Source organism: Corvus hawaiiensis, chromosome 3 (genome assembly GCF_020740725.1).
Source record: "Corvus hawaiiensis isolate bCorHaw1 chromosome 3, bCorHaw1.pri.cur, whole genome shotgun sequence".
Taxonomy (NCBI): domain Eukaryota; kingdom Metazoa; phylum Chordata; class Aves; order Passeriformes; family Corvidae; genus Corvus; species Corvus hawaiiensis.
Window position 1 is genome coordinate 88,702,735 of NC_063215.1, and position 11,857 is coordinate 88,714,591.

Below are 11,857 nucleotides of genomic sequence, written 5' to 3' on the forward strand. Positions count from 1 at the left end.
TGTTTATTTCTGGTTTTGGCTATATCAGTATTTGTAATAATTTCCGTTCCATATCTTGTTTTCACAGGTGTTTGATACAGCTGGAAGCAGAACATATCAAGCAGTAAAGGCTAGCCAATCCACTAAAGGAAATCCTTTGCTCACTCTTAATTTTTCTTAGTAGGCATTTACCTGAGTAGAGAGGAGCAGAGGTCCTACCCTAATAACTGATGACCAGATGTACAGACAGCAGCATGTATCCAGACATGGCACTGCTGGTTTCTGAACTTAGTATCTTCTGCATCACATATTCCATACTTAATTACCCCAATGGCAGGTAGAAGCGTATCTCTAAGGAAGAATTCTCTTGCGCTTGATACGTCTGATTTCTAGTGGCAGGAGGCAGCTTTTAAAAAATTTATTTTCTCTTGGCTTCAAATAAAACTGTATTATAGCCACACTTCTGAAAGCTACACCAGTTTATAAGGCTTTTGGAACTACCAAAATGTTCTGATGCTGTAAAGTTATTTTGATTTGATAATGCTGAAATATTTCATTGAATTATATCAAAATATTTTATTCTGTTAATGTGAAAACACTGTACCGTAATCTTTAATCTTCAGTGCAGTAGGCTATTTAAAATCTCATATTAATCCAATACAAAAAATTAATATGTGTATAACGAAAACCAATTAATCAAAATGGTGTAGCCAAAATGATATGTTTTTACTTCAGCAAAACAAAATGTTTTGACATAACAGAAATAAAAGAAGACAGCTGAAGTGATTTGTTTCAGCCCCTTTTCAATGAAAATTTCATCAAAATTGACATATTCTCCCAGAACACTTTGACGCTGATGAAACAACATGTCACAATGAAACACGGTCCTATTTACACTGGTTTTGTTTGCCTTAATTTTAGGAAAAGGGAAAAAAACCCATGAAAACGGCTGGTTGCAATGACACTGCAGATTTTTCAGGCATACTTTTACAGGTTCCTGGAGGTGCTAGCAATTAACGTATTTCTGTCCACTTACATCTTTAATTCTGTTTCCAAAAATAACCCAATAAAATTCCTGGTTTGTTCCTTAGGTGAAGACGACTTAAAAGATTTGTCATTCCCCATTATTTTCTACAGTGAAAGCTCAGGAATAGCTGTAAGCATTTAATGACATCTCTCTCTTCTTGTCTTCTTTATTTTGTGACTGGGGGTGATTTTGCCTCCTGCACACTTAGCCCTCACCCACCTTCTCCTCATTTCCACAGTACAAAAGCTGGGCAAGCTTCGTTTTACTTTCTCCTTGAGTATTCATAGGTCTAATTAAGTTAAATTCAGCTTGTCTGATTTGAAAAGTCTTATCAGGAATACTTAACCTGTGCAAATAATATGCATAGACTGAAGTATTCCTCCTGAATGCTAATTAACTATCATACAAGACTTCATACATAATCAAATTTCCAAATGCACCAGAAGCCTTATGGGGAAAGAAAATAAAAATAAAAATAAAACAAAGAATAAAAGAAATGCTTTAGAAAAAACAACAAACGAAAATCCTTTGCTGGCAATTCAGAGCAGCCCAATAACCCCAAGCACATTTCCTGATTCATGCTGTGACACCACCTTCTAATTTTAACTGGGAGAAGATGGATCTTAGCCATTCCTCCACTTGGGCTGCAGACACTGCAAGATGGTAAAGAAGGAATAAAAAAAGCTAGGAGAGTCATTTGGCCTTCTTCATATTCTGCAACAATATTTTCAAACTGAATTTTGAAGAAAGTAATTAATTTTGTTTAGCTCTTCTTAGTGACGACATTCACATCTATGTCTTCCCTTCAGTGTTTTCTGGTTTTTTCTTCTAGAACTTCTTACCTTAGATTGCAAATGTCTCAGGCCACAGCTCTGCCTTTGTGCAGACTAGTTCTCCTGATGATCAGAGAGTAGTCCAAGCAACCTGACACAGACCCAAGAAGGTGGCTATTATGAACCTGAAGATCACAAAGAAGATCTGCTGGATTTGTCCACCTGGATGGCCTGCAGGGGCTCTCTTATGCTAGCAGTGTGATTGATCTTGCTGAACCTAAATATATATGACGCACATGTCAAATCTGAGCCCCTTGCCTAGGTCCTGCCCTCAGTCAAAAAACCAGAAAGGGTAGGAATCCATCCAGCCTGTTTCTGGCATCTGCATTTGGGGGAGATGACCTGAGCCTTTTTCTCTCCAGTGATTGCACAGGAGCTCAGTGCAATCAATAGACATTCGTGGTGTTAATGCGTGAAATCAAGTGAGATGATTTCCTTACCAGGTTTACTGGCTGGTCCTTGCTGTGTCATAGGATAACAACTGCACCCACAGTGGGACCAGGCCTGAGTCTGCCAGGGTGCTCTGTATCCCTATGCCTGAGGTGTCCTTTGAAACCAGGGTAAGAGATGTGCACGTAAAACAGTTTCTGCCCACTGGACTAAAGCCAGACATGCAATCAGGAAGTTGGTGGTACAGTGTAACTGTCCTTTTAGGTCCCAACAGACTTCCATGTCCCAATGCATGAAAACCTGGAGCACTAAGAGCTACAAATAACTTCATTCAATGTGCCTAGAATACTCAGAGTCCTATTCCTACACGTGTTTCTCATTATTGTCCAATTTCTTTCACTAAGTAGGTCAGTTCTTCCTCTCCCTTAACACTCCATCTAATTCTAGTGACTCTACCATAAGAATTTAATTTGAGAATCTTTTGCTGGTGTCAAACTTAATTTTTCCCTCCCACAGTTTTCAACTATTTCTTCTTATCCCTTCATCTTGTGTTACAGTGAATTAGTTCTTCCTTTCCATCTTTTGTTGCTTTATTTCCATCTCCATTGCTACTCTGAATGGATCAGGCTATGATCAAATGCTTTTCACCTTCCAATCTTGTCATAATTTCTTTTCTCTAAATTGGTATTTTCTTCAGTTTTTTACAAACTATTTCTTTTGTCTCAAGCTCAGCATGGAAAAAAATGGACAGTTTTGCAAGGCTACACAGAAGGTCACTGGTATCTCCACAGCTTTGTGTGAGATCCTGTAAAATCTATAATACAAACTACATAGCCCAGCTTGACACTCCTGTGTTTGCTTGTGTCCTCCCCTATTCTCAGGCACACAGCAACCAGTTCTCTTTTTTTATCTTCTCAAATCAACAAAAATTTCATTTATTGTAGACTGTGGGAGCTCAGGACTTCTGAACAATGAATCAATATGATTTTGCAGATGACATTTATTGTTTACACTACACTCTACTTACGCATTTTGCAACTACTGAACACATGATCACGCATTACTTGATTGGTCCCTCTATTTTGTCCATGCGTTCTGCATGCACTGTTCAAAAAACATGATTGGTTCTAATCCAGGGCGGCACAGTTCTTCTTTATCTATTTCTCGCTGTTTGGTATTCTGCTTCTCAGCTTTTTTTTCCCCAATTTAGCGCAGTTTACATTTCCATAACCTTGATGAATTCCTGAGGGCTCTGATTAAGAACAGCTAAAGATGGTTTGGCTGGGGCACACTGTCAGGGTTCACATACTTTACAGTAGTAGACCTACATTGTTATAGTCACAGGTGTCCATTGCAGGATAGGAGAAAAGGACATGCTAAGTTCTATATTTGTGTAACTTCTGCTTTTATTTTGTTCTGCTGAAAAATGGTATGTTCAGTATGTTTAGTCAAAGTCCTAAAAATTATGGTAGGAAAATGGGGAGAGAAGACTCACATTGCATCATGAGGAGGGAGCAGATGCATTTTTGTTTAGTTCTCATTGCCATAAGCATTTCTATTTTCAGACATTAAAAAAAAAATCCTTCCTTTTGTCTTCTTTTCTGACTTTAACTCAGTGAATATTTTAATATCTACTGCTGTTAATCATGGAAAAAAAGTACAGTTATGTGTAATGTGTAAAGATAAAATAGTTTACTATGCATGAACACCAGTATATTAACTGGATAAAACATACAGAAAAAGCTGACTGATAGAAACACTGATAGGGAGGATTTGACTGATGACCCTATGTGTGTGACTAATACATGAATGTATTACATGGATGCCAGGGAAGGACAGATGGATGAGATAAATCAACAGGCAGATGGATTGATGAATGTAGTATAGCTGTATTGAGGGGAAAGTCAGGTTAAAGGAATATCAGAGAGAAAGTATGAGTGCAAGTATACTTGTGGAATTTCTTCTTTCAGAATGTACCCTGATGGATCTCTTTGGGAATCAGCTGGTTAAATGCAACTCCTTCTTTGCAGTGAAATTGTGTTCACTACACAGAGGTGCAAGGAAGATGAGAATAACCTTTGAACAGAGTGAATCCTAATTTAGAGCTGAAAGCACAGAGAGGTATTAATGAGAGGAACAGTAGGACAAGATTAAATCTTAGCAGAAGATGTAGTCTGGCTTTAAACAAAGAAAAATATAGAATAAATTTGCAGGTAAAAATAGAATCCTTTGGGTTTTTTGAGTTGGTTTTTTTTTTTCTTCTAATGAAACCTAAGATTTTGATGTAGCTTTCATTTAGCCTGTGTTTTCCTTAAGCCCACTCACACTTTTTAAATGTCTGAATTTTACATTTTGGACCTCAGTGACATGGAAGCTTAGCAAGAATTGGGCCTTCCATGTACAAAAGTGATGCAGTGATCTGCAGTACACTGACAGCAAGGGGGCAATATGATGGTGTGTGGTTACTTCCCGTGACATTACCATTTGCAGCTGACAATTTCCATTTACAGTACTAGATAGCTCAGGAAGCTCAAATTTAAACAACTTCTCCTTCAAGCTTCTGCTTTAAATCTCCCCAGGGAGGTAGTACTTGTAACAGTACTTATTAATTCATCCCATTTTGGTTTTCAATAGGCATTTGTACAATGTATTGTGCATGCACACTGTACAAATATTTGTGGGACTTTAGCCTCCTAGGTAACACATCCTAAGCATGTCATACTCGAGTAAGCCATGTGAAATAACCACTCCTCAGGACTAGCAGCCTTCCCTACATAGGGCCCTGCTAGCAGCTGTAATGCAATCCACCATCTCATTTATGCAACAGATAAGGCACAGCCTCAGTGTTTAGTAGGCAGCTACTCAGTATGAGCACAGCTTCTCAGAAAAGATCAAAGTAACTGATAAAAGCACTCAACAGATTTTCACATACTTTAATTCAAAAATTATTCTACTGAAGCGCATGTCTTCTGACCAGTATTCACCAGAAAAAGTATGTGTTTTGAGTTGCCAAGGCAATTCACAACAACAAAAGTTAGAGTATAATATTCTTTCTACTTATATAAGGAAGACCTTTGAGAGAAAAAATAAGCGATGGTAGAAATAGCATTTTGCGGCTGACTTTGCTGAGTTTATACTCACAGTCACATTGTTACTGAGGCTATTAATTTCTGCATCATTTTAAAATCTGATTGGTTGTGAGAAGCAACACTGCAGAAATGAATACTTTCCATTATGTGTTCTCAGTATGTCTCCTGAGTCATTTCTGATTAGCTTGCTGGAAACATTACATTGTCAACAGTTCAGAGAAAGCCAGCTGCATTATCTTTTTGTCTTCTGAGCAATGCAACATCAGCAGTGACCAGCTGATTTCAGATTCTTCTCTACTTTTTACTGCAATAGTGAGGTGGTACACTTTCCAAAAATTTGGCAAGGTGGCAAGGTTACATTTCTGCCAGGCTGAAGAAATTAATTTTGAGGTGTAAACCAAAATATAGAGTTCACTGAGAAAGGATCCAGAAAAAAGGCCAATTTTCTTTTTTCTTTTTGCATTCCATAGTCTCAGGTTTTGGCTTTCCACATAGAACTTGGGGGGGGGGGGGGGGGGGGGGGGCAGGGAAGAGAGAGAGAAAAGAAAGATAATTGTTTTCTAAATTTTCTAAAGTTATATATTAAATGTAATTTTTCTGATGACAAGGGATGTTTCAGAGATATTTCTGACAACAGATATAATTTTATTCTTCTTCTTCTTTGTTGAACAGCTACAACAAAGCTCTCAGCCTTGGCATCAACTCCTTTATTGAAAATGTCCTGTTCTTCTCAAAAAGAAGCCTTCCTCTTACAAATCCCCAGCACCATTTCTCTTGCTTGCTTCTGTCCTGCCATGAAAGGACTTTCCATCCTGGAGGAATATCTGGGTTCTCCTATTTCCATATATTTCTCTCAGATAGCCATTTACTTCCAGTCATACTTGGCAATTCATATGAGTATATCTGTTAACCAGAACGTAGCCCACATATACCAAGCTCATTTCTCAGTTACCAATGAAGAGTTACTGGATATTAGCAAGTCCCCCTACATGGCTTATCTTGAACAATGTGACTAAAATATTAATGAAAATGCTCAAAATGCTTCTTTTATCTTGAGTCTCTCATGCCACACAGTTGAACTCATTTTCCCTGCTGTTATGGTCTTCCTTTTCGGTAGAGGAAGCTTTCCACCATTTATTACATAATTTATTATGTGTTGATCTTAAACCTAAAGAAATATTTATGATATGTTTTGTCTTCCCTCTCAATCTTTACTTTTTTGAGTTCAATAAAGAATCAGTATTCTCTTCAGGGATCAAAAAACACATACATAGACACTCAAACATATATAAACAGTAGTAGAAAAATTACCAAATCAAAGATCCAATTCCTCTTATTTCAAAGACTACTACTTATGAATAAATATGCAGATAATTTCTAATTTTTCAGTCTCCTTGAAAATGCTGCTGCCTGCCTAGCCTGGATTAATTGGCATATGGCTGTGATTCTGGTGCCATCCAATTGATTGTTGAGGTTGGCAGAAGCAACAGTGGCACCTGGTCAGCCTATGGTTTTAAAAATGAATGAGTGCCAGAATAATTATGCTTTGTTGTACCTGCTAATTTCTCCTAGAAAATATCTTAATAAATTGATTGCATATTTCAAGCAAACCTCTAATGAGAGGATTATTTACAAAGGCCACACAGAAGTTGTTATTAAAAAGCAGTCAGAAAGAGAAAGGAACAATGGCAGGAGGGCTCCGTGGGGAAACTTTAATGGTGGGGAGTTTAGGATTTGGTTTGTGTTATCTTGCTGACATTCTAATTAGAAACTCTTTCTCCCATTTCATTACTGTCACACACTTTATCTGAATTAGCTTTCACACTTGATTAAGGAGAAAGTAATTTTTTTTAACGTGCCAGGATGAGTCAGTGCCAATCTCTTTGCTTTTGTCTCTCAAGCCTGAACCTGCAAAATCCTGGTGTTCAGATCAGGGTTCTGCTGATGTTGGATTTAAAAGTGCCATGTGAGAGATTTTCCTGGGACACCTGCAAGCAGCAGGGTCCAACAGAGTAGCTGGTCCTATGGCTTGTCAAAAGGACCCTGCAATCCTGCAGGGAATGGAGGTGTTAACCAGACCTCTGCAGACATGGAGCTGACCCTGTTAGCTGATATAAGATGTTGACAGTAGGGAGAAGCCAAGTAATTTATTCAGCCCAGTCCTGTTTTAAATGTTGAAAATTTTTAAATGTAACTGAAATAAACTTTCTGTTACACAAAAATGGTGTATTGTACCATAGTACCCCCTCTCCCCAGTCCTTCCCCTCCCTAATTAGTAAATAGGTTTTAAAAACAAACAAGACATTAGGAATCTGGAGAATCTGAGGTGTGAAAAAAAGGATTAAAAACCCTGAGTATGTGCAATTAGTTATAATTAATTAGCATATGTTTGCACAGAAGCTAGTAAACCCAAGTGCTATGCAATTGCTGCAGTTCTGGGGAAGGATGTCTAAATGATTGGGAAGGCTGGGTTTAGGATAGATGTACCGGCATCTAAAGAACGTAAAATCCAAGGTGAAGAAGAAGCATGCAGGATATGAGTAATGTTCCTGGTAGAAAACAGCAGAAGGTCTGGAGCCTGAAACCCTCATGGATGCCAAGCAGGCTCAAAGCTGCTTCCCTGGGCAGTGCTCTCACTTCTTTCCCCTTCAATATTGCAGCCAGATGGACAATGGCTAGTAGTTTACCTTGGGTCTGAATGCAAAATAGATAGAAAGGATTTTCAGAATTGTTCTCTGTTAGTTTTTGTAGGACTCAATACAGAAAATCTTCCAGAATGGTTTTGCTTTTGCTTCAGAACTCATTAAAAATAAACACATGACCAAACCCAGAAGGTTTTAACTGAAAATGGTGTGTCAAAATCACATGGGAACTGCAGATTAGTTGTGGGTTGTTTGTACCTGTGCACAAGGTTTATAGGTTGGTACATCTGCTCTGGCAAGACACCAGGGTGAGCAACCAACACCTCTTTTCTCTAAGGAAGGAGACTGCTGAGCACCACAGGAAAGATGCACTACCACCAGTCCCCATTCAAAAGGCTGGAAGTGATGCTGAGGTACACAGATAAACTCTGGGCCATGACAACTGTCCAGTACAGATTTAGTCAGTTTGTGTTAGGATATCTCCCTAGGGAAATGGTAAGAAGACATTATCTGAATCACTTCAAAATAATCTGGGGTGAAGCGCTCTCTCTGTCACCACAAAAATCACTCTCAATCCAGTTCCTTTATTGTTATCCACTTCAAAGGTGGTGTCATGTTGTTTGAGATGTGGAAAAAAAATAATAAAAGTATTAAACTCAAAAAGCAAAGGGGAAGAAGTCGCTCTTGCTGTGTGCAGTAAGACTACACAGCAAAACTCATCCTGTGTAACACCTTTCAAAATGACTTTTATAAAAATATTTGGAATTAAAGATTGAGAGACAGCAGTGAATGTAACATATAGGTTACTTTAAACCAGGCTGTAAAGTGAAAGATTAACACAGTTTTCACTTAATGAGTCTCACAAGAGACTTGAGAAATGAAAAAGAAGAAACAAGCATGATGAGACACATTCCTAGCAGAGATGCAAAACATGGTGAAGAGACAGGTATGTGAAGCAAGACAGAACCTTCTATGAGGTAGTAAGAATTACAGAGGAGCTCACATTGAGAGCAGCCAGCCGGAAACAGACAGTGACAGAAGCCACAGTGAAAACAGAGAGAAGACCAGGAGGGTGGCTGCAGCAGATCTCTGGAGGACACTTTTGTATTGGGATTATCAACAGATAATGGTGCTTCTTCCTGAGCCCAGGTTCCTTCTGGGCTATGTAGACAAACTTTTCAGTTACTCAGATCAAAAGTGGGATCAAAATCATCCATAGTCTTTTAGCAGCTGCTTGAAAAAAATTCTGGTGGACAATATCTGGAGGTATCAGAGTCTTGGCAAAAAATCAAACCAGAAGTTGAACTAAATGGAGGAACCTGGCTCCTTTGATTCAGCCTTTCCCTCCAGTATACCTGTGAGCATATATCTCTGTTATTTTTCTACTGTTCTGTTCTTGTTTTTTTTTTAAGGGGAAAACAAGTTTTACTCCAGGGCAAATATCACTCCCACTTGTACTAGTTCTCTTCTCACTAAGAGCACTCTTTACCACCAGCCTATAAATCCTCAGAAGATCTCACTGTAACAATCTTTATATCTGGCAGTTTTCTTGTAAAATGCACAGGGTTCTGCTAACTAATATAGTAGAAAATTATCATCATCGTTACATTTCTTAGTGTTATGGTATGTTAAACTACTGATGTACTGATTCAAGAATAATGCCCTCAGCACATGGGCCAATGCTGAGGCACTCTTTGATTTAAGGAAAAGCTGACTCTACCAAGGATCTGCAGTACCATACCATAAGCTATAATCTTAACTCATTTTAGAATCTACTTTTTTCTTGTGATATCTAGGGACGTTTTATGATACCAGATCTGTAGCAGTTTTTCAAATAAGCATGAACTCTAACACGCTGCACATAAAGCTCTATGCAATCCTACCAACCACCATACAACAACCCTTCCTCCCAAAGCTGGAATATATTACAGGATATTAAGGCAAATCATTGCAAGTCCAAACCCTTGCCTGACACTCCAACTGAAAATCCGTTTAGTGGTCAGTGGAGTTTGCTGAACACTGATATAATCTGCTGATCATGAAAAATGTTATTTTGATTTCCGCAGAGTTTCATTCCAAGCCAGAAGTTTCTCAGTAGTTTCAGGAACACAGGAAAAGTAATGAATTAATCTGCACTTTAAATGAGAAAGGTTTGGCTATCTGGGACTAGATTTCTTGCTGGAAAAAGCATGGCCCAGCTGTTTTCTGAGTACTGAACAGAAACATAGTTCTGACAGAACACTGATTCCTGCCTAACAGATAGCAAATGAACTGGCAGAGTCATGAAATGGAATGGGAAATGCAAGTATGCCTCTCTAGGCACATTATCTCTGTTAGAAGTGGTAGAAATAAAAGTTTTCACATTTCCAAGTTCTCAGGTAGTACTGATATTCTCAAACTTCACCTGGAATTTTTCCATTCGAAATGATCACGTGAAACAACTTTCCACCATCCTCCTAAAATGGAAATTGGCCACAGTAAGACATTTATTTGTGACAGACATTAATCTCTTCTTTTTTCTTTTTTTCTTTTTTTTTTTTTTTAAAGAGCCCTTCATATTCTAGGAAATTCTTCTGGCTATCTCTGCCAAGCCCTGTAGAAGTAGAGTGTGAGCACCAATGCTAGTGGCTTGGTTTGGAGACCTCTGAGAGAATCAGCAGTCACCACATCCCGTTCACTGAGCTCTATTCAGGCATAGTGAGTGGTTTCCTGCATGAGCACAAAGCCCCTGGTAATGTTGCACCACCACACAGCTTCTTGCCTTCTTCCAGCATGCAAGTGTCATGCCCCTGTTCACTTGGTGGGTTTAGGGGAAGGTTGTTTGATTTACTCTGGGCAGTGCACAGGAGAAACAACAGAATTCTCAGGAAGTTCAGTAAGGAAGTTTTACTTGCAAACTTTATAACAGAAAGCTAGAATGAGGTACCTGGCAAATTTTTAAATGTAGCAATTTTGGTTAGACTGTAACAATATAAAAGCACAAAAATAACAAAGCAAAGAAAATGTAGAAAAGAAAGGAAAGGAAGAAAGAAAATGAAGCAGGAATAAGAGTAGAAAGGCATATAGTTACCACCCTTGGATCCAGTGATGAAACTTGATTATTGGAATTTCCATTGGTAAAAGTGATGATTGCAGTCTTCATCCATCAGGTGTGGGGGAAGCCCACAAAACACAAAATCCAGTGGCTTAATAGACATTCAGGATAGGTGGGAGCACCCAGGTATCTTCCCTGGGATGGGAAGTTTTACACTGAGAGATACAATAATGTGGATCATGAGACACCTTGAGAGTCTTCCACATGGTCTAAGACCTGGCAGTTGCCTATCACTTCAGTGGAGTTGAGTTAATTATGGCCCATTAGAAGGGATAAATACCTTCAGGCTTTCACAAGAATGTCCCAGTACTTCCCTGGAGGGGTGTATTCACAGCTGAGCCACTTGTGTAAGGACATTGGCACAATAAAAACCACCATCCCACCTCTTCTGTTATCGGGCTCAGCACCCAGCCTGTAGCCACCGGTGGTGGTGTGCACCCCCTCTGCACCACCTACCACCTGGGCAGTTACTGCAAGTAGAAATTGTTTGAATCATTAATCATTAACATTCCAGTCTCTCACAGCATGTCACTGGTAACATTGCACATCCCTAGGATTTAGGCAGAGTGCTCCTTTTAAAGAAGTTAGCTGATTAAAGGAGGCTGCTGAGTAGTGTGGAAACACAGTTTAGGGCACTTCATCAAGGACAGTGCGAAGCTGTGTACTGAACCCAGATCTGTTGGATTAGATCAGTCTCCCAACAGGTGCTGTTACCTCCTTGCAGCTGTAAAAAACACCAAAATAAGACACAGGTTCCATTTCCCCTCTCCCCAGGCCCCACCTAGCATGAGATTAGCCATTCG

General features: G+C 39.0%; 1 long non-coding RNA gene across 1 annotated transcript in view; it reads right to left on the reverse strand.

Moving 5' to 3' along the window:
- Positions 1 to 11,583, reverse strand: part of LOC125323939 — a 61,848-nt gene extending 50,265 nt beyond the window's left edge. Inside the window, exon 1 of the long non-coding RNA XR_007202716.1 lies at positions 1,849 to 11,583. This is a non-coding gene — a long non-coding RNA (uncharacterized LOC125323939). The remainder of the gene's footprint in view (positions 1 to 1,848) is intronic.
- Positions 11,584 to 11,857: the final 274 nt, after the last annotated feature.